The 21,920-nt window shown below is 49.7% G+C and overlaps 1 long non-coding RNA gene across 3 annotated transcripts in view; it reads right to left on the reverse strand.

The window, feature by feature from the left end:
* Positions 1-667: 667 nt before the first annotated feature.
* LOC105486504 (uncharacterized) overlaps positions 668-21,920 on the reverse strand; it is a 38,751-nt gene continuing 17,498 nt past the window's right edge. For 2 of the 3 annotated variants that reach the window (XR_011611443.1, XR_011611441.1), the window contains exons 3-4: positions 17,948-18,074; positions 668-963 (exon numbers count right to left, since the gene is read on the reverse strand). This is a non-coding gene — a long non-coding RNA (uncharacterized lncRNA). Of the gene's footprint in view, positions 964-17,947; positions 19,211-21,920 lie in introns of all 3 variants that reach the window. The other variant, XR_011611442.1, reaches the window with a different exon arrangement.

The raw sequence follows: 21,920 nt of genomic DNA on the forward strand, positions 1-21,920 counted from the left end.
GCAGCCTGAACAAACTAAGATGGTTCCCTCGAAACTCATATGTGGAAGTTCTAACCCCAGTACCTCAGAATGTGACCTTGTTTAGAACTAGGATCATTGCAGATGTAATTAGTTAACAGTAAGTGGGCTCCTGATCCAATATGGCCGGTGTTCTTATAGAAAGGGGAAATGTGGACACACGCACATATACAGGGAAAATGCCACATAAAGGTGAAGATTGCCGTCTGCAAGCCAAGGAGAGGGGGCCTGGAACAGACCCTTCCCTCAGAGCCCTTGGAAGGAACCAACCCTGTTGACACCTTGATTTCAGACTTCCAGCCTCCAGGACTTAAATTGGAGAGGAAATAGATAAATCGAAGAAGGAATTCTTGAAACTGCAACACAGAAGTCCTGCCTGAGTTTCCAACCTGCCGTCCTGTGGAGTTTGGACTCAAGCTGCAACATCAGCTCGCCTGAATGTTCAGCCTGCTGGCCAAATTTCAGACTTGCCAGCCCCCACAATTGTGTGAGATCATTGTTAAAGTTGGTCTCTCTCTCTGCCTCAGTCTCTGTTTCTCTTGAGAACCCTAGTACAATCTCCCACATATCCTTCCAATAAATTATTTTTTGCTTAAGTTCATTTAAGTTTTATTGGTTTGCAATTAAAAAAAACCCCGATATGACAGAATGAGAGATTCTTCTATTTTAATTGAACTTATTAACACAGCTTTTAAAAACGCTAATCAGAACAGCCAAGTGCTTATTTAAGCTTGGAAATAGAAAAAGGAGACCCACAGGGCTGGAGCTGGCAAGCTCCCTCCCACACAGAGCAAGGAGCTCGGTCAGCAACACTTCACACATCTGTCCAGTTGGCAGAGCCCCTCTGTCCAGGAGTATCAGCTACACCGGTCTGACGCCATTGAATATCCCAGTGGCCCAATTCCCAGGTTCCGATTCCAAGTTTACCAAGCAAACTTCTGCTTCCTAGAAAGAAAAATGCTCTGGTCACGCCTATGCAAAAAGTCAGTTATTCTAACATTCATGCCTCAGCATAAATTGTCTACATTACTCACAAACGCTTATTCTGTGTGGGCCTCTCCCAAGAGACAGACAGATTCATCTTGGCAAGTTGACAATTCTGGTTCTGAGCCTGAAAGACTCTGAGCATCTGGAGGCTGTGTTGGGTAAACCTTTTAAGGTTCAGAGTGCTGAGCCCTGCAGCAGCCTTTCTGGGAGGGAGCGTGCCATCCGTTCCCCGCTGGGCATAGCCCCTCCCTGGCCTGCCTGTGTTGGCCCCAAGCTGGGCGCTCCTTCCCACCATAGGCTATGGTTAAGAATGGCCACGCAATTAGGCGGGCGCGGTGGTGGGCGCCGGTAATCCCAGCTACTCTGGAGGCTGAGGCAGAAGAATCACTTGAATTCGGGAGGTGGAGGTTGCAGTGAGCTGAGATCGCACTACTGCGCTCCAGCCTGAGCGACAGAGTGAGACCCTGTCTCAAAAATAAAATAAAAATAAAGAACGGGGCATGATATGTTTGAATGGCTCCCCTCCGACATTCAGGTGTGGCCAATGTGATGGCTTGAAGAGCATGGCCTCTAACAGGTGATTAGGCCAAAAGGGTCTCTCCCTTGTTAATGAGATCAGTCAAGGCCCTAGTAGAAGTGACTTCACATGGCCTCTGGCTCATTTGCCTCCCAGCCTCCCACTCTCCACCAAATGAGGACACAGTGCTCCTCCACTCTGGAGGGTGCAGCCCTCTCTGGATGACTGAGCCTACTGGAGCCTTGATTTTGGACTTCCCAACCCCCAGCACTGTGAGAAGTAAATTTCTCTTCTTTATAAGTCACCCAGCATCAGGTATTCTAAATGGCAGCATGAAACAGACTAAGGCCATGATGTTGCCCTTGAGTGCTTTGTAAAGGGTAAAGTATCATCCAGGCACGGGCTGTGCCTTCACCCCCGTGGGGCAGTCACAGGTGAATTTTTATTTTTAATTTTTTTTTTTTTTTAGACAGAGTCTTGCCCTGTTGCCCAGGCTGGAGAGTAATGGCACGATCTCGGCTCACTGCAACCTCCACCTCCTCGATTCGAGCGATTCTCCTGCCTCAGCCTCCCGAGTAGCTGGGATTACAGGCACGTGCTACCACACCCAGCTAACTTTTTGTATCTTTAGCAGAAACAGGGTTTCACTATGTTGGCCAGGCTGGTCTCAAACTCCTGACCTTGTGATCAGCCCGTCTCAGGCTCCAAAGTGCTGAGATTACAGGCATGAGCCACTGCACCCGGCCCAGAGATGATATTAATGGAAGTCTGAATACATCAGCTCTCCTCCTCTGAGAGCCTCCCACAAGTGGCAGAGCCCCCTTGTCTCTGGGCTTCCCCAGGAAAGGCTACCATGTTATTACTCCATTTACCATTGAGTGGCTTCCTTCAGAGTGACACTCAAGTCCTTGCAGTGTCTGTCTTCGTTTTTCTCCCATTCTGTGACTCTGCCCACAGGCCTTGCCTCCCCACAGGCCTCAGTGCTAATGGCCCACCTTGACCTGGTGCCATGATGGAAGGCCCAGGACAAACCAGCTCTGCTTGAAAGCAGAGTTCACCCTCAGCCCCAATCACAGGAGGTGCTGCTTCTAAACACCTGCTCACTGGCCTTCCCTGACCACCAGGTCCTGCACACCTCCCTCTCCTATCTTCTCTGCCTCCCAGCATTTAGCTCCTGGGCTGCTGGCTCTTCACAGTTTACCATCTCCCTCAGCCTCCTTAGGGCCCACCCACCTCGGACACCTGCTGGCGCTGCAGTCAAGTTCTTGCCTTTGAGGCCAGCCTGGACTGGTCACCCTGCCCTTGTCAAAGCCCCAGCCTCTGTGCACTCCACTCTGGACAGCCTGACACACCCACTTCTGAGGTGAGCCTGGCAGAGACCTGGAGCCTCTGCCCTCCACCTTGACTTATTCTCCCAAGCCCTGTCTCTGCGTGAGTCAGAACCCAACTCCAGTCCTGCCTCTGACCCCGGAGCTGACCTCAGTCCTAGGCAGGCAGATGGGAAAACAGAAAGAGCATTGGTTTCAGTGGAGATGGCAGACTGGCTTATGTGTTTATTACCTATGGTTTCCCAAGCCCTGCAGGAGGACAGGGCACAGAGACGAGGAGACAAGAGCGGGTGAGAGTTCACCCACTCTGCAAGACGGGAAACCAAGGGAACCACGGCAGCCCATTCAGCAGCACATGGTCAGGGCCAGCTTTGCCCTGCAGAAGCACTGAGATTCCCAAAGCACCTGCAGCAGAGAGGACCCCAGAAGCCTGGCATGGAAAAGAGAGGTGTGGTGGCAAGTCTTTAAGAGAGAGCCCATCCCTCGGTCGGCATCCCATTCCATGCAGCAGGAAGGCTGTCCTGTCCCCGCCCTATGGGAGGCCATCGGTAGTCTCTAGCGAAACTGAACCCAAAAGGCTTTAGGCATGGTGACAGGCTCAGAAATGGGATAAAGTCAGCGTGGGAGTAAGCCGAAGTCTCCACATCCACTGGAAGGCCCTCGGCGCCTGCCTCAGCTTTGCCCCCTGGAGTAGACGCTGTCCAGGCTCCACCCAGATGGCCTTGGATCCCTGGACCCTCTTGGGGTGCCCGTCCCTCAGCGTCTGCCTCTGGGGCTTCCCACGGCTTGCCCCTCAGCTCACCCTGGAAACTGGCCGTGGGCCCTGCATCCACTTGGCCTGCACTAGCTCCACCCCCCAGGGTGGTCCTCAGACAATGACTGGGGGTTGTGCCGCCTTCGTTATCCATCTAGAAGCTTCCATTTGAGCAACCTACCTGGAGCGAGTGCAGTGCTGTCACTGCAGCTTGGATCTCACCATGCTGGTGTGGCTGCCTTCTCCCCACTAGTTTAAGAGCTGTGGCCACCAAGGCCATTGTCCCTGCCCCCACATCCCTACCTCTTTATAAATGTCGTTTCCTTTTCTAAGAAGTTCACCTTCTTTTTAAAACTTTGGTTGTTTACAACTGCAGCCAGAGCCTAGCACCAGGTTATCTGTGCCACCTGCCCCAGCAAAGCCGTCTCCACCCCTTCTGGTGCTGGGGACTCTTCTCATCTCCTCCCTCCACATGTCCAGAGGTCACTTCTTCTTCGCTCTGCCTATTCTGGAAAGCCCGGAGTGGATGCCCCTGTGCCTTCCTTTGCCCCAGCCTGGGCTCCCCAGCAAGAGGGGCCTAGAGACAAGCTGGTGGTGCTTGGCCAAGCAGCTGTTCCGGAAACGGGTGTCAGGTGCACAGATAGGTGGATGTCTGGAGGAAACAGGTGTCAGGTGCACAGATAGGTGGATGTCTGGAGATACATCTGAGGTTCTGTGAGAGCCACATCTTGTGCTCAGTGCCCTCACAGCCATTGCCCAGGTCAGGGCTGAGGTGGCACAGTCACTAAGGTCGCTCTGATGGCAAACCTCCCCAGGGCCACCCAAGGGACCACTAGGGTCCCTCTCTCCACGTGGGCCAGCTCCGTGTACTCCTCTCCCCCCATAGCCCCTTCCTTCTCCTCTACTCTCACTCATAAGGGACGGCTCAGCCCCCTTTTGGGGTTTTGGTTGTGAGGACGGAGTGACTGGGGGAGTGGCAGCTCCATGCAAGGGGACCCACATCTATTTCTGGCCTGGCACTGCCACCCCTCACTGCTGCCTCCAGTACAACCTCCTCCCCATACAGATAATTGCATTTCAAAGCACAAGTTTCCAATCACACAGCAACCTTCTAGACAGCCAGTGGTGCTACTGAAAAGCCTTGGAGCCCAGGAGGAAGGCTCTAGCTCTCCCCACCCACCTGGAACTCTCAGGGCCTCGGTTCCTGCATGCCCAGTGCTGGACACAGCCGCCGCATGAAGGGGTCCTTGGGAGTGGCCATGGGTATTCATGGGGCTACGTCTGCTTGCCATGAAGAGATGCCATGATCTTGCAGGGACCTTCCTGGATGTGGACAACCAACCCCAGGCTTGGCATGCCAGGGTATCTCCTTTTCTGCAGCCCTCTCATCACCCTGTGTCCACTTCAACATCACCTCTTTCCCTTCGGTGTGACCCTGGGCAATTCCGGGTGTCCTTGGGGCCTCGGTTTCTCCTCTGGAACATGGAGGATGTAGTAGTGAGGACACCAAGACGCCCTGAGACACTGTTTACACCCCGCACAGGCCTGGCCACCGTGGGGGTCTCTGTTCTGCCGGTGCTGGAGGGCAATGGGTAGGCTTCCCTAGGACACAGGCAGAGTGAGTGATGCAGCCCCCCTGTCCCCCACCGGGAAGACATCCACGTCGAGCAGGTTCGGGCGCCCGGCAAGACAGCGGGAGAGTTTCAGGCCTGTGGCCCTCCAGTTTCCTCCTGGCCTTTCTCACCGACACAGCACTGGCTGATTCCAGGAGACCCCTCTGCCCTTCGTGCTGAGACCCTCTCCCGGACAGGGACTGAAAGGCCGAGAATGACGAGAGACCACTGGGTGCAGCCCGCAGCCCTGCTCCACTTCAGCCTGGCTGTGTGATGCTGGCCAAGAAACTCAACCTGTGCGCGAGAAAACAGGCAAACCCTGCCAGGCCCTTCCCGCTGAGAGGATTCACTCTCGTGTCTGTGATGAGCCCACACGGTGCTGAGCACAGAGATGCCCCGACAGAGTGGCCGACGTGCCCTCCCCCTCAGAGAGGGCCGAGCTGAATGCCTAAAGCCTCCCAAGCAGACCTGGGATTCACTCTCGTCCAACCAGCATGGGTGTTAGGCGCCCTAATTGTCTCTTTCCTCTGCCTTGAGAACCCTTGGAATCTGTGGGTGAAAACCAGCGGGCCTCACATAGCCCCCAAGTGGGACGCACCCAGCCCCCAAGCGGGACGCACCCAGCCTCTGGAGCAAACAGAGATACAGGCTGCCTGGGCCCAGCCCAGCTAAGGGAGATGGGACTCGCTGCCCTGACCCCTGGGGCAGGGGCTAGGGGGTCTCGGGTGTCCCAATACGATGTTCCTGAGTCATGGCCTGGATTACCCCAGGGGGTGGGCTTGGAACATGCACAGGACACGGCGCAGCAACCAGGCAGGTGCTCGCAGCTGGCAACAGGTGTCCTGGCTTCACCCAGCCCGGGAGGGGGGTCACAGGGCGTGGCCAGGTGACAGACGAAACTCTGAGCAGACAGGTGGGGCTGATGGGCGGGTGTGTGTGCTTACACCCGCTTGCACTCTCAGTCTCTGTCTCTCTCACACACACACACACACGCTGCACACCCACACAAGCAAACACACACGCAAACACACAGACATGCACCCAAGAACATGCATGCACGCTGTGGACAGGGCGGTTTCCGCAGCCTTCCCTTGTTCTCCAAGTGTTCTCTAGGACCCAGGTCACCTGCTGTGGCCACTGCTTCTCCCTGTATGAGCTTCTGATGGGCAGTGACCGTCTCCTGGCACAGGTGCCCAGTAAGGTCTGCAGTAAGGATGGGTGGATGGGTGAAAAGATGATGTGGGGGTGGATGAAGGCAGTCATGGGTGCCCCTCTCCTTAGTCCTCATGATTTCATTTAGATGGGCTCATAGCAGTGGCTGGAAACAACTCTGTTAACAACAACAACAAAAAAACCCACTTAAATGACCTTTAAAATAACTTCCAAATAACAAGCAGAACTAAAATGTAAAAGTGCTTCCTTCCCTTCTGCATGGAAGCACCGAAGGGCATTTCTGACACGGGCGTGTGGGTAGACAGACAGCACTTGAGTATGGTTGGCCTGAGTGGGTTTACGTTACCACTCCGTGGGAAACTGTCCAACTGTGTTTTTATTTCAGAATTCCCATCCCTGCTTTTCACAACAGGCATACAAATCTCTCTCCCAGGCTAGGGGGTGGTCACAATACTCTCTCTCTCCCCCCGTTTTCTCATCTCCCTCATCATGCACTTAAGGTAAAAAACAAAACAGGCGGGGCACGGTGGCTCACGCCTGTAATCCCAGCACTTTGGGAGGCCAAGGCGGGCAAATCACAAGGTCAGGAGACCATCCTGGCCAACGTGATGAAACCCCGTCTCTACTAAAAATACAAAAATTAGCTGTGCGTGGTGGCGGGCGCCTGTAATCCCAGCTACTCAGGAGGCTGAGGCAGGAGAATCGCTTGAACCCAGAAGACGGGGGTTGCAGTGAGCTGAGATTGTGCCACTGCATTCCAGCCTCGGCGACAGAGCAAGACTCCGTCAAAAAATAATAAATAAATAAATAGGCCGGGCGCGGTGGCTCAAGCCTGTAATCCCAGCACTTTGGGAGGCCGAGACGGGCGGATCACGAGGTCAGGAGATCGAGACCATCCTGGCTAACACGGTGAAATCCCGTCTCTACTAAAAAATACAAAAAACTAGCCGAGCGCGGTGGCGGGCGCCTGTAGTCCCAGCTACTCGGGAGGCTGAGGCAGGAGAATGGCGGGAACCCGGGAAGCGGAGCTTGCAGTGAGCTGAGATCTGGCCACTGCACTCCAGCCTGGGCGGCAGAGCGAGACTCCGTCTCAAAAAAAATAAATAAAATAAATAAATAAATAAATACCTAAACTGACCAAGAAGCCGAAAAAGAACTGAATTCTCACCTGGACCTCTCTACTATACCTATGAGGTATGACCTTAGCAGATTAACCCCTCAGTTTCCTCTTCTGTTAACTATGCATACCTCCCTGGGTTGTTCTGTTTGTGTGTGTTTGTTTGTTTTTATGAGATGGGGTCTCAGTCTGTTGCAGTGGTCTCCGCTGGGGTTTCACTGTGTTGACCAAGCTGCTCTGGAACTCCTGACCTCAGGTGATCCGCCCGCCTCAGCCTCCCAAAGTGCTAGGATTACAGGCCTGGCCTCCCTAATCCCATCCTGTCCAGGCTCTGCTAAGAGGCAGCCAGGGAGGCTCACGGGTGAATGTGCGGCTATGAGCAGGTGTTGTGCATGCAGACAGCCCTGCTTGGTGATGCTGAGCATTTTAACAGGAGCCCTTGGCAATCAATCTCTTAGTCAAGGGAGTGACCCCTAGTGACATTTCAAGCTTTGGGGGTGACCAAATCTGGAAGTCTTCTGAAGTCCCTGAAATCAGAGAAATGGGATCATTCTAATAACCAGAAAAATCAGCTTCCTTTGACCCTAGGCGTCTTCTCGGGTCCCCAAGGACCTCTCCTGCTTAATGCACATGACATCATGTTGACCCTCTGGCCCAGGGTTAGCCTTCAGCTCTGCCCCACCCTGGATCCCTACTGTAGCTGGAAGGTGGCAACCATTTGAACCTGGGGCAAGGGACCATTTCTCCCCAGCAAGATGAAGTCACTTACTCAAGCCTTTGTGACAAGTCTGCATCAGAGCCAGCCCAGAGCTGCATCTCTTCCAGCGCTAAGACTGATGAGATAGATAGAGAGATATTTGCCTTCAGAAAAGGAAGCCTTTTTGTTAATGACTTGCCATAATAGTTTCAGGGAGAGGAGCAGAGGAGCTCAGTCCAGTATGATTGGCATTTGGTGAAACCTAGTGGCGCAAGTGTTCTGACTGGGATGTAACTAACACTCAGCCATCTAACCCCTCTCATGTAATCCAGAGGCAATGCACCGTCTCGAGTCTCCCTCTGTCTTCAACACCCCACCTACCTCGCGTCAATATGGAAATACCTTCATTAAGGATAATTACCGAAGGAACAAGTGCCCTGAAGAGTACAACCATGAGGATAACATGCAAAAAGGAAAGCTTAAAACTCTCTATGAAAATTTACTAAGCTAAGGCAACAGAACCTTCTAACGGGTCCAGGTGCGGGCACCATGAGGTCTGTATGAGGAAGTCTGGTGACCCCTAAAAAGGGCAGCTGTGGAAGAGGCTCAGGCAGGAATGGCGGATCCACTCTCAGCCTTGCCCAGGAATCCGTTTTCATCTTGTCCCTTCTCATGAAGCTGTCTGTTGCCAGGCTGGCTGTGGGGCTGCCTTATCCACACAGGAAGCTCACTTTTTGAGAAGGCAACTGACCTCCTGAGCCACGTGATGTCAGACGCAGCAGGGACTTCTGTTTTTCAGTGTCAACCGCCTGGGAGCCAAAGCTGTTTCCACAACCACAAGAACCGGTTGAGATATTTAACTTGGATCTCCGGGCATTGCACACATCTGCGTTCCAGCAAGTGACCTCCATGCATGGAGGCAGCAGAGAGGGAGGGAGTCGGCTCCAGGAACCACAAAGCTCAGCACATTGACCACGACACAGCCAGCTAATGACTCTAACGCCAAGAAGGGAACTCTAGAAGGGAGGAGATCATGGTTTATGACTCTCTGTGTCCTCCACACAGACAGCAAAGCACCAACAAAGCCTAAAAAACAAAAACACCAAAGAGGCCGGGCGTGTAATACCAGCACTTTGGGAGGCCAAGGCTAACATGGTGAAACCCTGTCTCTACTAAAAATACCAAAAAAAATGAGCCAGGCATGGTGGCAGGCACCTGTAGTCCCAGCTACTTGGGAGGCTGAGGCAGGAGAATGGCATGAATCCGGGACGCGGAGCTTGCAGTGAGCCAAGATCGAGCCACTGCACTCCAGCCTGGGTGACAGAGTGAGACTCTGTCTCACAAAAAAAAAAAAAAAAAAAGAAAGAAAGAAAAGAAAAATATAACATTGATGAATTACAACTCCTTAACATACTCTGTATCCTGTGAGAGAAGTTAGTATTCTCCCATTCTCACCGATGAACATCAGAGGCAGGAAGAGGCCCGGAGGTTTAACCACCCTGGAATGTTTTTGTGTATGTGTATGTGTGTGAGACAGAGTCTCGCTCTGTCACTCGGCTCACTGCAACCTCTGCCTCCTGGGTTCAAGCAATTCTCCTGCCTCAGCCTCTCAAGTACCTGGGATTACAGGCATATGCCACCATACCTGGCTATTTTTTTTTTTTTTTTTTTTTTGCATTTTTAGTAGAGATGGGGTTTCACCATGTTGGCCAGGCTGGTCTCCAACTCCTGACCTCAAGTGATGTGCTTACCTCGGCCGCCCAAAGTGCTGGGATTACAGGCCTGAGTCACCGTGCCTGGCCAGATGTTTCTTAAGGACAGCTTGCTGATGTCCAATCTGCAGGGGCCTACAGTCCCGCACACTAGTCTGGACTATTCCGAAAATCCACCAGGCACTTTCTGGCCTGCAGATCTTGCCCGTGGACTCCCTCTCCCCGGCATTTCTTTTCCTTTTCTCCCCCAGTACAGTCCTGGTCCTGATCATTGCTTATAGGTTTTTATTTTTATTTTTGAAACGGGGTCTCACTCTGTTGCCCAGGCTGCAATGCAGTGGCACAGTCACAACTCACTGTACCTCCTGGACTCAAGCAATCCTCCCACCTCAGCCTCCCAAGTAGCTAGGACTACAGGCAAACGTCGTCGTGCCTGGCTAATTTTTAAATGTTTTATGTAGCTGGGGATCTCACTAGGTTGCCCAGGCTGGTCTTGAACTCCTGACCTGAAGTGATTTTCTTGCCTCGGCCTCCCAAAGTGCTGGGATTATAAGCATGAGCCACTGTGCCTGGCCTATGTATGGTCTTTTTAAGGGCACCTTCTCAAGAACCTTCTGTAATTCCTCTGGTCAGAGTTAAAAAAAATGATAGCCAAGCATGGTGGTTCACACCTGTAATCCCAGCACTTTGGGAGGCTGAGGTAGGCAGATCACCTGAGGTCAGGAGTTCGAGACCAGCCTGGCCAACATGGTGAAACCCCATCTCTACTAAAAAATCAAAAAAATTAGCCAGGCATAGTGGTGGGCGCCTGTAATCCCAGCTACTCAGGAGGCTGAGAAAGGAGAATTGCTTGAACCTGGGAGGCAGAGGTTGCAGTGAGGCGAGATTGTGCCATTACACTCTAGCCTGGGCAACAAGATCAAAACTCCGTCTCAAAAAAAAAAAAAAAAAAAGATTGGCAGTGTCTACTAAATTGAATATCTGCATACCCTATGAGCCAGCAAGTCCAATTCTAGGTTTATAGCCAACAGAAATGCATGCAGATATGCCAAGAAACAAGTACAGTACTCAGCAGCCATTGCTCTTCCCATATGTCCATCAACAAGAGAATGGATAAATATATGTTTATAAAATGGAGTGCTATATGACCAGGAAGGGAAGCAAACTATTAATACCACTATGCACAATGACATGAACCTGGAGTCCAAGAAACCAGACCCGAGTGTGTATAAACTGTGACGACATTTATATAAAGTTCAAATGCAAACAAAACTAATGTATGGTAGTCAGGAGACTGGCTACCTTCGGCAGGTAAGGACTGGATGATGATAATATTATAATGTGCTGTTACTTAACATGGGTAGTGATTTACATGATGCATTCACTTTGTTAAAGTTTAACAAGTTATATACTTATGACTTGTGCACTTTTTTTATTTTTATTTTTATTTTATTTTTTTTTTTTTGAGACAGAGTCTGGCTCTGTCGCCCAGGCTGGAGTGCAGTGGTGCTATCTCGGCTCACTGCAAGCTCCGCCTCCGGGGTTTACGCCATTCTCCTGCCTCAGCCTCCCGAGTAGCTGGGACTACAGGCGCCCACCACATCGCCCGGCTAGTTTTTTATATTTTTTTTGAGTAGAGACGGGGTTTCAACGTGTTAGCCAGGATGGTCTCGATCTCCTGACCTCGTGATCCGCCCATCTCGGCCTCCCAAAGTGCTGGGATTACAGGCTTGAGCCACCGCGCCCGGCCGACTTGTGCACTTTTTGTATATGATTTGTACACTTTGACTTTTTTAGCTAGAAAGTAAGGTGTGAGTGTGCTTTCTTCACAAACCCTCTTCTCCCAGCTGCTTGCAGATGATGATGAGACCATAGGGGATGGTGGAGCAAGAGGCTGGGAGAACTTCAATCCTTGAGTCACTCGGTGGAGGAAAGCTGCCCATACCCAGGAATAGCCACCTTGACCAAGACCTGGCAAGTAGTAGACTTCTATCTACTATGTGTGTTTAAGCTAGAAAAAAAAAGGAAGGAAAGGAAAGGAAAGGAAGGGAAAGGAAGGGAAAGGAAGGGAAAGGAAGGGAAAGGAAGGGAAAGGAAGGGAAAGGAAGGGAAAGGAAGGGAAAGGAAGGGAAAGGAAGGGAAAGGAAAGGAAAGGAAAGGAAAGGAAAGGAAAGGAAAGGAAAGGAAAGGAAAGGAAAGGAAAGGAAAGGAAAGGAAAGGAAAGGAGGGAGGGAAAGAGACAGTGCTTAATATTTCAATAACAATGATTAGGAAAAGAAGAACATTAGGGTTTTGTTGTTACAAAGGTGGCAAACTCGCACTGACTTTCTGCCTCCATTACCCTAAAGCAACCCTAGTGAATTAAGAAGGCAGCTGAAAAAGGAATAAGAGCTCTATAAATTGTTATGGAATTATTTTCAGAATATGTTAGTAGGTAGAAAAAGTAAAATCCACATGTGGTACATTACTTTTTGTGTAAGAAAGAGAAATACACAAATCTGTTTATTTTTCAAAAACACAAGAAAGGTAAACTAGACACTAATGAAATTAATTAGTTTACAGAGGTGGGAAGGAATGGAGTAGAAGAGAAAAGGGGAAAGAAGGATATTTCTCTCACTATACCTTTTTTGCATAGTTTCAACAAACTTTTGTAACATTGTTAACATGTTACATATTCAATAAATAAAATTCAGTCAGATGGTATGGGGAGGGGTGATCCCTAAAACAGAGTAAAACCAAAACAAAGAAACTGAACTAAACATCAACCATAGGGGAAAAAAGAAAGCATCCCCTGCATGTGTTTATCTTCACATGGCATTTTCCTGTGTGTTTCTATGTCCAAATTGCATGCCCCCCACCCCTGATTTTTTTTTTTTTTAAAGAGACAAGGTCTCACTCTGGCACCCAGGCTGGAGTGCAGTGGTGTGATTATAGCTCACTGCAGCCTCGATCTCCTGGGTTCAAGCTGTCTACCTGCCTTAGCCTCCCAAGTGTGAGAAATATTGAAAAGGGCTTCCTGGAGGTGGGGAAAGAGGATGTTTGCCTTTCAGGACCCGAGGCCCCTAGGTGGTTCCTGCCTTCAGAGAACTCCCTGCTCGGAGTCCCTGTTCCACAGGAACCATCCTGGGAGCTGCCATACTCGGCAATGTGTCATCCGTTGGGTGGCTGGGGCACAGAGCCAGGGAATTGAGTGATGTCAGAACCAGGCTTGACCATACCTCGGTGCAGCCATGGGTCCCCAGGCCTCCTCTGCAGCAACGCTGGGCCCACTAAAGATCCCAGGGTCCCTCCAGCGTTCTCGGCTCAAGCGTTTGGCATTCATGGTGAGGAGACATTAATGCTCTGCTGGTATGTGCGGATCTGGGGTTGTATATGCTTCTAGAACACAGGCCTGTGGGTTCCCAAGGGCCTGCTTGACACAGGGCCAACCTGGAGCCTGCTCTTCACACAGGGTTTGGTCTCAGGGAGACCCACAAACCCACACAGGAGCCCTGGATATCAACCTGCCAGGTGTCAGCAGCCATCGTGGGCCTCTCTTCTCCCTTCATACACCAGGAACCAACCCAGCGAGATTAAAGGACTTGCCCAAGGTCATGCAGAGGAGAGCCGGTTGGTGCCAAGTGGTTAGGAGAGAAAGGGTGAGATCATGAGAGCAAACCTAAGAGGGCTGCTACCGACTCCCAGGATGAAATCACAGGTGAAGTCACAGAACAGGAATGCTGGCTTTGGGAGAGACCGCCCTGCTCCTTCAGGAAGCTGGGGGTGGAGGTGGGGGTGGGGAGCAGGTGCAGGGGAAGGGCTAAGAGCTCAGACTCTGGACTTAGAAGGATCCGATTAATGATTCCAGATCTCAGTGGCTTCATGAATATGGTTGAGTTACACAACTTCTCTGTCTCTTGGTTTTCTCCTTAGTAAAACAGCCCATGCCCCGTAGAGGTGCCGTAAAGACCGAATGACTCTGCAGACAGCGTTAAGCACGATGCCAGGCACCTTAGAGGTGCACAGTAAATACGGTTCATGGCATTTCAGGGAGAGGCCGGGCCAGTTGCTGCCACCCCGCCCGATGACTATGTCTGAGGTGGGATCTGGAAACCTCTCTGAGCCTCCATCTCCCCCACTGTCCCCTCGGGGTGGGGGAGCCCACTCTATAAGGAGAATATGCGTGTGGAAGCTCCTTGGAAAGTGCGCATGGGCCGGGACCTAGGGCAGTGGCCCTCCTTATCCATGGATTCAACGAACTGCAGATGGAAAACATTTGAAAAAGATGTCTGAAAATAAAAAAATAACAATTTATTAACTTTTCTTTTTTCTTTTTTTTTTTTGAGATGGAGTTTCGCTCTTGTTGCCTAGGTTGGAGTGCAATGGTGCGATCTCGGCTCAGTGCAACCTCTGCCTCCCGGGTTCAAGGGATTCTCCTGCCTCAGCCTCCCGAGTAGCTGGGATTACAGGTGCCCCACCACCACGCCCGGCTAATTTTTTGTATTTTTAGTAGAGACAGGGTTTCACCATGTTGGCCATGCTGGTCTCAAACTCCTGACTTCAGGTAATCCACCTGCCTCAGCCTCCCAAAGGGCTAGGATTGCAGGTGTGAGCCACCGCACAATTTAACAATTAAAAAAAATATATAAATGGCTGAGCGCGGTGGCTCAGGCCTGTAATCCCAGCTTTTTGGGAGGCCGAGGTGGGCGGATCACTTGAGGCCAAGAGGATAGCACGAGACCAGCCTGGCCAACATGGCAAAACTCCATCTCTATTTAAAATACAAAAAATTAGCCAGAAGTGGGGCATGTGCCCATAATCCCAGCTGTTTGGGGTGAGGTCCAAGAATCGCTTGAACCCAGGAGGCAGAGGTTGCAGTGAGCCGAGATCAAGCCAATGCAATCCTGCCTGGGTGACAGAAGGAGACTCTATCTCAAAACGAACAAACAACCCAAAAAGACATGGATACAGGATAACAGCAATTTACACAGCGCTTACATTGTACTAGGTATCATAAGTCATCTTGAGAAGATTTAAAGTATACAGAAGATATGAGTAGGTTGTATGCAAATGCTACACCATTTCCTATTGGTGACTTGAGCATCCTTGGATGTTGGTATCCACAGAAGGTCCTGGGACCAATCCCCCGTGGACAGTGAGGAATGACTTTTCGGTGATTATTCCTATCGGTGATCTGGTTCTAAGTACAGACCTGGGTGGCTGTGATTTGTACGTTTGTCCCTTCTGAAACTCATGTTGAAACTTAATCCCCATTGTTAACGTATTAAGAGGTGGGGCCTTTAAGAGGTGATTGAGTGAGGGATCCGCCCTCCTGAGTGGGTGAAAGGATTAATGGATTATCCCGGGAGTGGGTTGGTTACCTGGAGAGCGAGCTCTCTCGTGCGTCCTTGCCCTGTGATGCCTCCTGCTGTGTTAGGAGGCAGCACGAGGCCCTCACCAGCAGCCCATCTGTCTGACTTTAATCTGAGAAGTCAATTCTAGCCCAAGGCAGCCCATGTCTGCACTGAGCCCCATCACTGGGTCACCTGTGCTTGGGGACAAGGCAGAGGCCTTGGCTGTGATGTGACAGCACCAGCTCATGAGGGCCTGGCTGCCGTGCCAGCCGTCCGTGCAGGCAGAGCCCAGGGCAGGGCACAGGCCGGGCACTGTGAAGAAGCTGAGCTGGTGTGAGTCAGGGCGTGGAAGATTCCAGGCCTTCAGGTTCCTTTCTCTCCTGCCTGCCAGAAATGCCGGAATGGGACCCCGGAGGAGCCCATCTGCATCTGCTGCGTTGGCCCTTTTTAAACAGGGCTGACATGGAGGCTAACATCTGAGAACTTTGGAGCTGGAAGGAGGCTGGTTCAACCGTGTATATTCTTGATGAGAAACTGAGGCCCAGAGAGAGAAGAAAGAACTTACTCTGAGACACATGGCCCTGTGGTGGCAACACTGCGTTCTCTCTCTTCCACATGGTGTCCTTTGTATGAAAATTCTGATATGTGGAGACTGCAATGTGGATGTGGTTCATTCTGAACTCACAAATGCTTATCCCCCCCAAATAGTCTTGTTTTTGTTTTTGTTTTTGTTTTTTTGAGATGGAGTCTCTGGGCTCTGTCACCTAGGCTGGATGGAGTGCAGTGGCGCGATCTTGGTTCATTGCAAACTCTGCTTCCCGGGTTCAAGCGAGTCTCCTGCCTCAGCCTCTCGAGTAGCTGGGATTACAGGCACACGCCCCCATGCCAGGCTAATTTTTGTACTTTTAGTAGAGACAGGGTTTCACCATGTTGGCCAGGCTGGTCTTGAACTCCTGACCTCAAGTGATCCGCCCATCTCGGCCTCCGGAAGCTCTGGGATTATAGGCTTAAGCCACGGCACCCAGCCAGGGTTGTGGATCTTTTTTTTTTTTTTTTGAGACGGAGTCTTGCTCTGTCGCCCAGGCTGGAGTGCTGTGGCCGGATCTCAGCTCACTGCAAGCTCCGCCTCCCGGGTTCCCGCCATTCTCCTGCCTCAGCCTCCCGAGTAGCTGGGACTACAGGCGCCCGCCACCTCGCCCGGCTAGTTTTTTGTATTTTTTAGTAGAGACGGGGTTTCACCGTGTTAGCCAGGATGGTCTCGATCTCCTGACCTCGTGATCCGCCCGTCTCGGCCTCCCAAAGTGCTGGGATTACAGGCTTGAGCCACCGTGCCCGGCCTTTTTTATTTATTTATTTATTTTTTTTTTTTTGAGACAGAGTCTCACTCTGTCACCCAGGCTGGAGTGCAGTGGCGCGATCTCGGCTCACTGCAAGCTCCGCCTCCCAGGTTCACGCCATTCTCCTGCCTCAGCCTCCTGAGTAGCTGGGACTACAGGCGCCCACCACCGCGCCTGGCTAATTTTTTGTATTTTTAGTAGAGACGGGGTTTCACCGTGGTCTCGATCTCCTGACCTTGTGATCCGCCCGCCTCGGCCTCCCAAAGTGCTGGGATTACAGGCGTGAGCCACCGCGCCCGGCCGGGTTGTGGATCTTAAACCCAGAATCATCTAAACTTAGTGGTTTAAAGATATTACATATTGACATTATTATTTGTATATTAACACTCGGTACATTATTTTACAGTTTCCCCTACATCACCTTGTTTAACCCTCCCAACAGCCCTACAGGGTAGATATTATGGTTTTTGTCTTGCAAATGAGGAGCCTGAGGCTTACGCAGATGAAGCGGGTCCCTCTGTCGGCAGCAATCATTCCCCCACACCCCAGAGGTTTTGCCTCAGTAGTTGGGTGTCAAGAGCCTAGACTCGGCTGCCATCAGTCAGACGGATGTCCATCCTGGAGGTGGCAGACTACTGGACACCATGGTCAGACTTATTTTATTTGGCCTCATACTGTTCTAAAGCATCCTGAAACAGCATGTAAAAGTCCAAGGATGGCTGGGTGCAGTGGCTCACACCTGTAATCCCAGAACCTTGGGAGGCCGAGGCAGGCGGATCACCTGAGGTCAGGAGTTCAAGAACAGCCTGGCCAATATGATGAAACCCTGTCTCTACTAAAAATACAAAAATTAGCCAGGCGTGGTGGTGGGTGCCTGTAATCCCAGCTATTCAGGAGGCTTAGGCAGGAGAATCACTTGAACCTGGGAGGCAAAGGTTGCAGTGAGCCGAGATTGTGCCGTTGCACTCCAGCCTGGGCAACAGAGTAAGACTCCTTCTCAAAAAAAAGAAGTCCAAGGATGTCTTCAAAAGTAAGGACTTCTGTCTTTAAAAGCCTACCCGGGGCCAGGTGGGGTGACTCACACCTGTAATCCCAACAAGGCAGGTGGATCACCTGAGGTCAGGAGTTCGAGAGCAACCTGGCTAATATGATGAAATCCTGTCTCTACTAAAAATACAAAAATTAGCCAGGTGTGGCGGTGGGCCCCTGTAATCCCAGCTACTCAGGAGGCTGAAGCAAGAGAATTGCTTGAACCCCAGAAGGGGAGGTTGCAGTGAGCCGAGATCGCGCCACTGCACTCCAGCCTGGGCGACAAGAGCGAAACTCCGTCTCAAAAAAGATAAGATAAAATAATAACCAACCTGGGAGCTCCAGCCACGTGGAGTCCAGCCCGGGCTTTCCCTCCCTCTGCTGGGCAGAGTCGTCCTTGTCCTTCAGTCCATCTGCTTTGCTTGATCTCACCGTCGTGATTTTCACTGTTGCTTCTACCTGTAATAGACCATGGTGGCCAATGTTTGTAAATCACTTCATGGCTTACTGAGCCCCACTGCTGAATAGGCAGTGGGGTCTTTCTTAGCCTGGAAAGAATCTCTTCTGGGGGCAGTAGTTGGGTGTCAAGGAAAGTGACATGCTGATGTCTCCTCATGCAGAGTTGTGTCCAGCAAAGATTCAGGGGGACCAGCTGTGGTGCTGAGGGTATCAAGCAGAATGGAATCCCTGCTTCCCTAAAGCAATCTCAGCTGAAATGAACAACACTTGGGTAGGCTCTGGTTCCAGTGCCAGTTAGCTGCACTAATTAGCACATGCATTTGGTAAGCTGCTTCCCCACTTGTGGCTTCAGTGCCCCCTCTGAGGAATGGGAGGTGGTGGCCGGCCATCCTCTCGGTGCTCCTGGAGTCTGTTCAGTTGATGAGGGTCATGGGCAGGTGGACTTGCACACAGGTTGTTCTGGGCATCATCTTGCTTAGAGAGGTGGGGAGTGAGTGACTCTGCCCGGGGCTCCAGAGCCATCTTCAGTATACGTGTTTCTCTGGCCTAGAGTTTTCTTTTTTTTTTTTTTTTTTTTGAGACTGAGTCTGGCTCTGTCGCCCAGGCTGGAGTGCAGTGGCCGGATCTCAGCTCACTGCAAGCTCCGCCTCCCGGGTTTACGCCATTCTCCTGCCTCAGCCTCCCGAGTAGCTGGGACCACAGGCGCCCGCCACTTCGCCCGGCTAGTTAGAGTTTTCTATCTTTAATAAGACTGAAGTGCACCCCTGGGCTGTACCAGAGCCCATGGATTACTGGCCTGGGGACTGGATGGCTTATGAAGGCCACAAGTCCTGGGAACAGCAGAGGCAAATCCAATCTTGATGAAAATCCTAGGTCCTCTGGAACACAGACCTTTGTGAAATCCCAGGTCTACTGTGAACATTTCAGGAGGCAAAGGGATTTTTGCTCTATTTTCAGAATTGGTGTAAGATTTAAATCAGCAGCCATGGTTGAGTGGGGCATCGTAGACAATGTGGGGTGACAGAGCCTCAGCCTCAAAGGGAACAGCTTCACACAGCTCACATTTCAAATGTGCAGCTCACATTCCAACATCCTTTTACAGTTTACAGAGCACATTCATGTTCTCTCATTTAATCCTGCAAGGAATCAAAAACTCAGAGGGTAAAGTGATTTACCAAGCCAGATAAATAACCAGAAACCTTATAATCCCAGTATGCAGGGGCCACCACTATACATTATTTACAGCGCTCCTTCCAGTTTTCTCTTTGCATTTTTTTCTTTAACTGGTTAAAGCTATACTCTCTGTGTAGTATACTTGAATATTGTTTACTGCTTTAACTTATTTTATTATATATATTTTGAATGGTTGAATTCCTATAGGAAGTGGTAGTGCGTGATTAGGGAATTCTGGACTAAGAACACAGCCCTTGAAAAGGTGTGGACCAGGGAACACAGGGTGTATTCAGGAAACAGTGAGTAATTCTTTGAGGCCAGAACTCGTGACCCTGATGAATTGAGGCTTAGCAAACTACTCAGCTACTCAGGTCTAGAAAGTCTAGAAAGACATTTTATGTCAGATGATGGAGAGTTTGAGTAACATACTAAGGAATTTTAATTTATTCTGTTTTCATTAGAGAATAATAATACATGCTACATTATACATATTTGGAAAAATACAAATGAGGGCAAACATCTAGAAATAATCCATAAGCCAATTGCACAGAAATAATTGTTATAAATATTTTGATATATGTGTAGCCTTCTGATTGTTTTCTTTTCTTTTTCTTCCTTTTTTTTTTTATTTTTTATTTTTTTATTTGAGACGGAGTCTTGCTCTGTCACCCAGGCTGAAGTGCAGTGGCGCGATCTTGGCTCACTGCAACCTCCGCCTCCCAGATTCAAGTGATTCTCCTGCCTCAGCCTCCCGAGTAGCTGGGACTACAGGTACCCACCACCACGCCTGGCTAATTTTTGTATTTTTAGTAGAGATGAGGTTTCACCATATTGGCCAGGCTGGTCTCGAACTCCTGACCTCGTGATCCACCCGCCTCGGCCTCCCAAAGTGCTGGGATTACAGGCGTGAGCCACTGGGCCCAGCCCTGATTGTTTTCTGTACACATATTTCTTCTTTTTTTCCCCCAAAAGGGACATAAAACACATTCTTTTGTAATCTGCTTATAATTCTATTATCATCTTTCTCAGTTATTAAAAATTCTTTTTCAATAATGATCTTTAAAAATTTTCTTCACTGGCGCTCTGTTTGAAACAACATTTTACTAGGGACCTCAAAAGCCAAAATGGGTAAAACTAGAGCTCCTGGGATCAGGGCAGATGCAGGAGCCGTGACGCCTGCCTGACCCGGTGAGACACCCTGACTCCATCTGAAAATCATTGTTGCATAACGTGATTTGTATGACTGCACTGCAAGAATAGAGCATTGCTTAGTTAATCAGCCCGTTCAGTTGTTTCCAATTAGTCCCTTTGTAAATTGATTTTTCCCATTAAAGGTTTTTGAACATGGGGTGTGATATAATTTGAAGGTATTATTGTGAGTACCAAATATGGTAAAATCTTACCTAACTGGAATTCAGCTAACAGCAATCCTTAATTAACCAATTTTCTTTTGCTCAACTTTCAGAACATAAAGGAACCTCTCTCTCTCTCTCTCTCTCTCTCTCTCACACACACACACACACACACACACACACACACAGAGTTATGAAATAGGAATAAATTTAACAAATATGTGTAATAGGTATACTCTGAAAACTATAAAACATTACTGAGAGAAATGAAGGAAGGTGAGTGTAAATGGTAAGATATATCACACTCATGGATTGAAAGACTCAATATTCTTTAAATGCCAGGTCTCCCTAAAATTGATTCTCTAGATTCAATACAATAGTATGCAAAATCATATCAGGTCTTTAAAAAAAAAAATTTAGTAAGCAGACCAGGTGTGGTGGCTCACACTTGTAATCCCAGCAACTTTAAGAGGCCAAGATGGAAGGTTGCTTGAGCCCAGAGGTTTGGGACCAGCCTGGCCAATGCAGCAAGACCCCATCTCAATTTTAATAAAAGAAAGAAAGAAATTTAATAAGCAATTTAAAAATTTTTATGCATAGAATAGGCCGGACTTGGTGGCTCACACCTGTAATCCCAGCACTTTGGGAGGCCGAGGTGGGCGGATCATGAGGTCAGGAGATTGAGACCATCCTGGCTAACAAGGTGAAACCCCAACTCTACTAAAAATACAAAAAATTAACCGGGTGTGGTGGCGGGCGCCTGTAGTTCCAGCTACTCTGGAGGCTGAGGCAGGAGAATGGCGTGAACCCGGGAGGCGGCGGAGCTTGCAGCGAGCCAAAATTACGCCACTGCACTCCAGCCTGGGCAACAGAGCGAGACTCCGTCTCAAAAAAAAAAAAAAAAATTTACACATAGAATAGCCAAAACAATTGTGAAGAGGAACAAAATTGGAAGACTTATGCTCTCTGGTTTCAAAACTTACTATGAAGCTAATAGTAATCAAGATAGTTTGGTATTCAAGTAAACTTTGACATATAGATCAATAAAACAGAATAGAAAGTTCAGAAATAGACCTACACATACGGTCAACTGATTTTCAGCAAAGGTGTCAAGACAATTAAATGGGGGGAAGGACAATCTTTTCAATAAAAGATAATGAAATAGTTGGTTGACTCTGTGTACAAAAATGAATCTTAACCTTACGTCATACCAATTCAAAAATTAACTTGAAGTGGATCATAAACTGTATGTAAGAGCTAAAAATTATAAATCTTCTTTAAAAGAAAAACAGAAGAAAATGTTAGTGATCCCGGGCAAGGC

This window comes from Macaca nemestrina, chromosome 13 (assembly GCF_043159975.1).
Source record: "Macaca nemestrina isolate mMacNem1 chromosome 13, mMacNem.hap1, whole genome shotgun sequence".
Taxonomy (NCBI): Eukaryota; Metazoa; Chordata; class Mammalia; order Primates; family Cercopithecidae; genus Macaca; species Macaca nemestrina.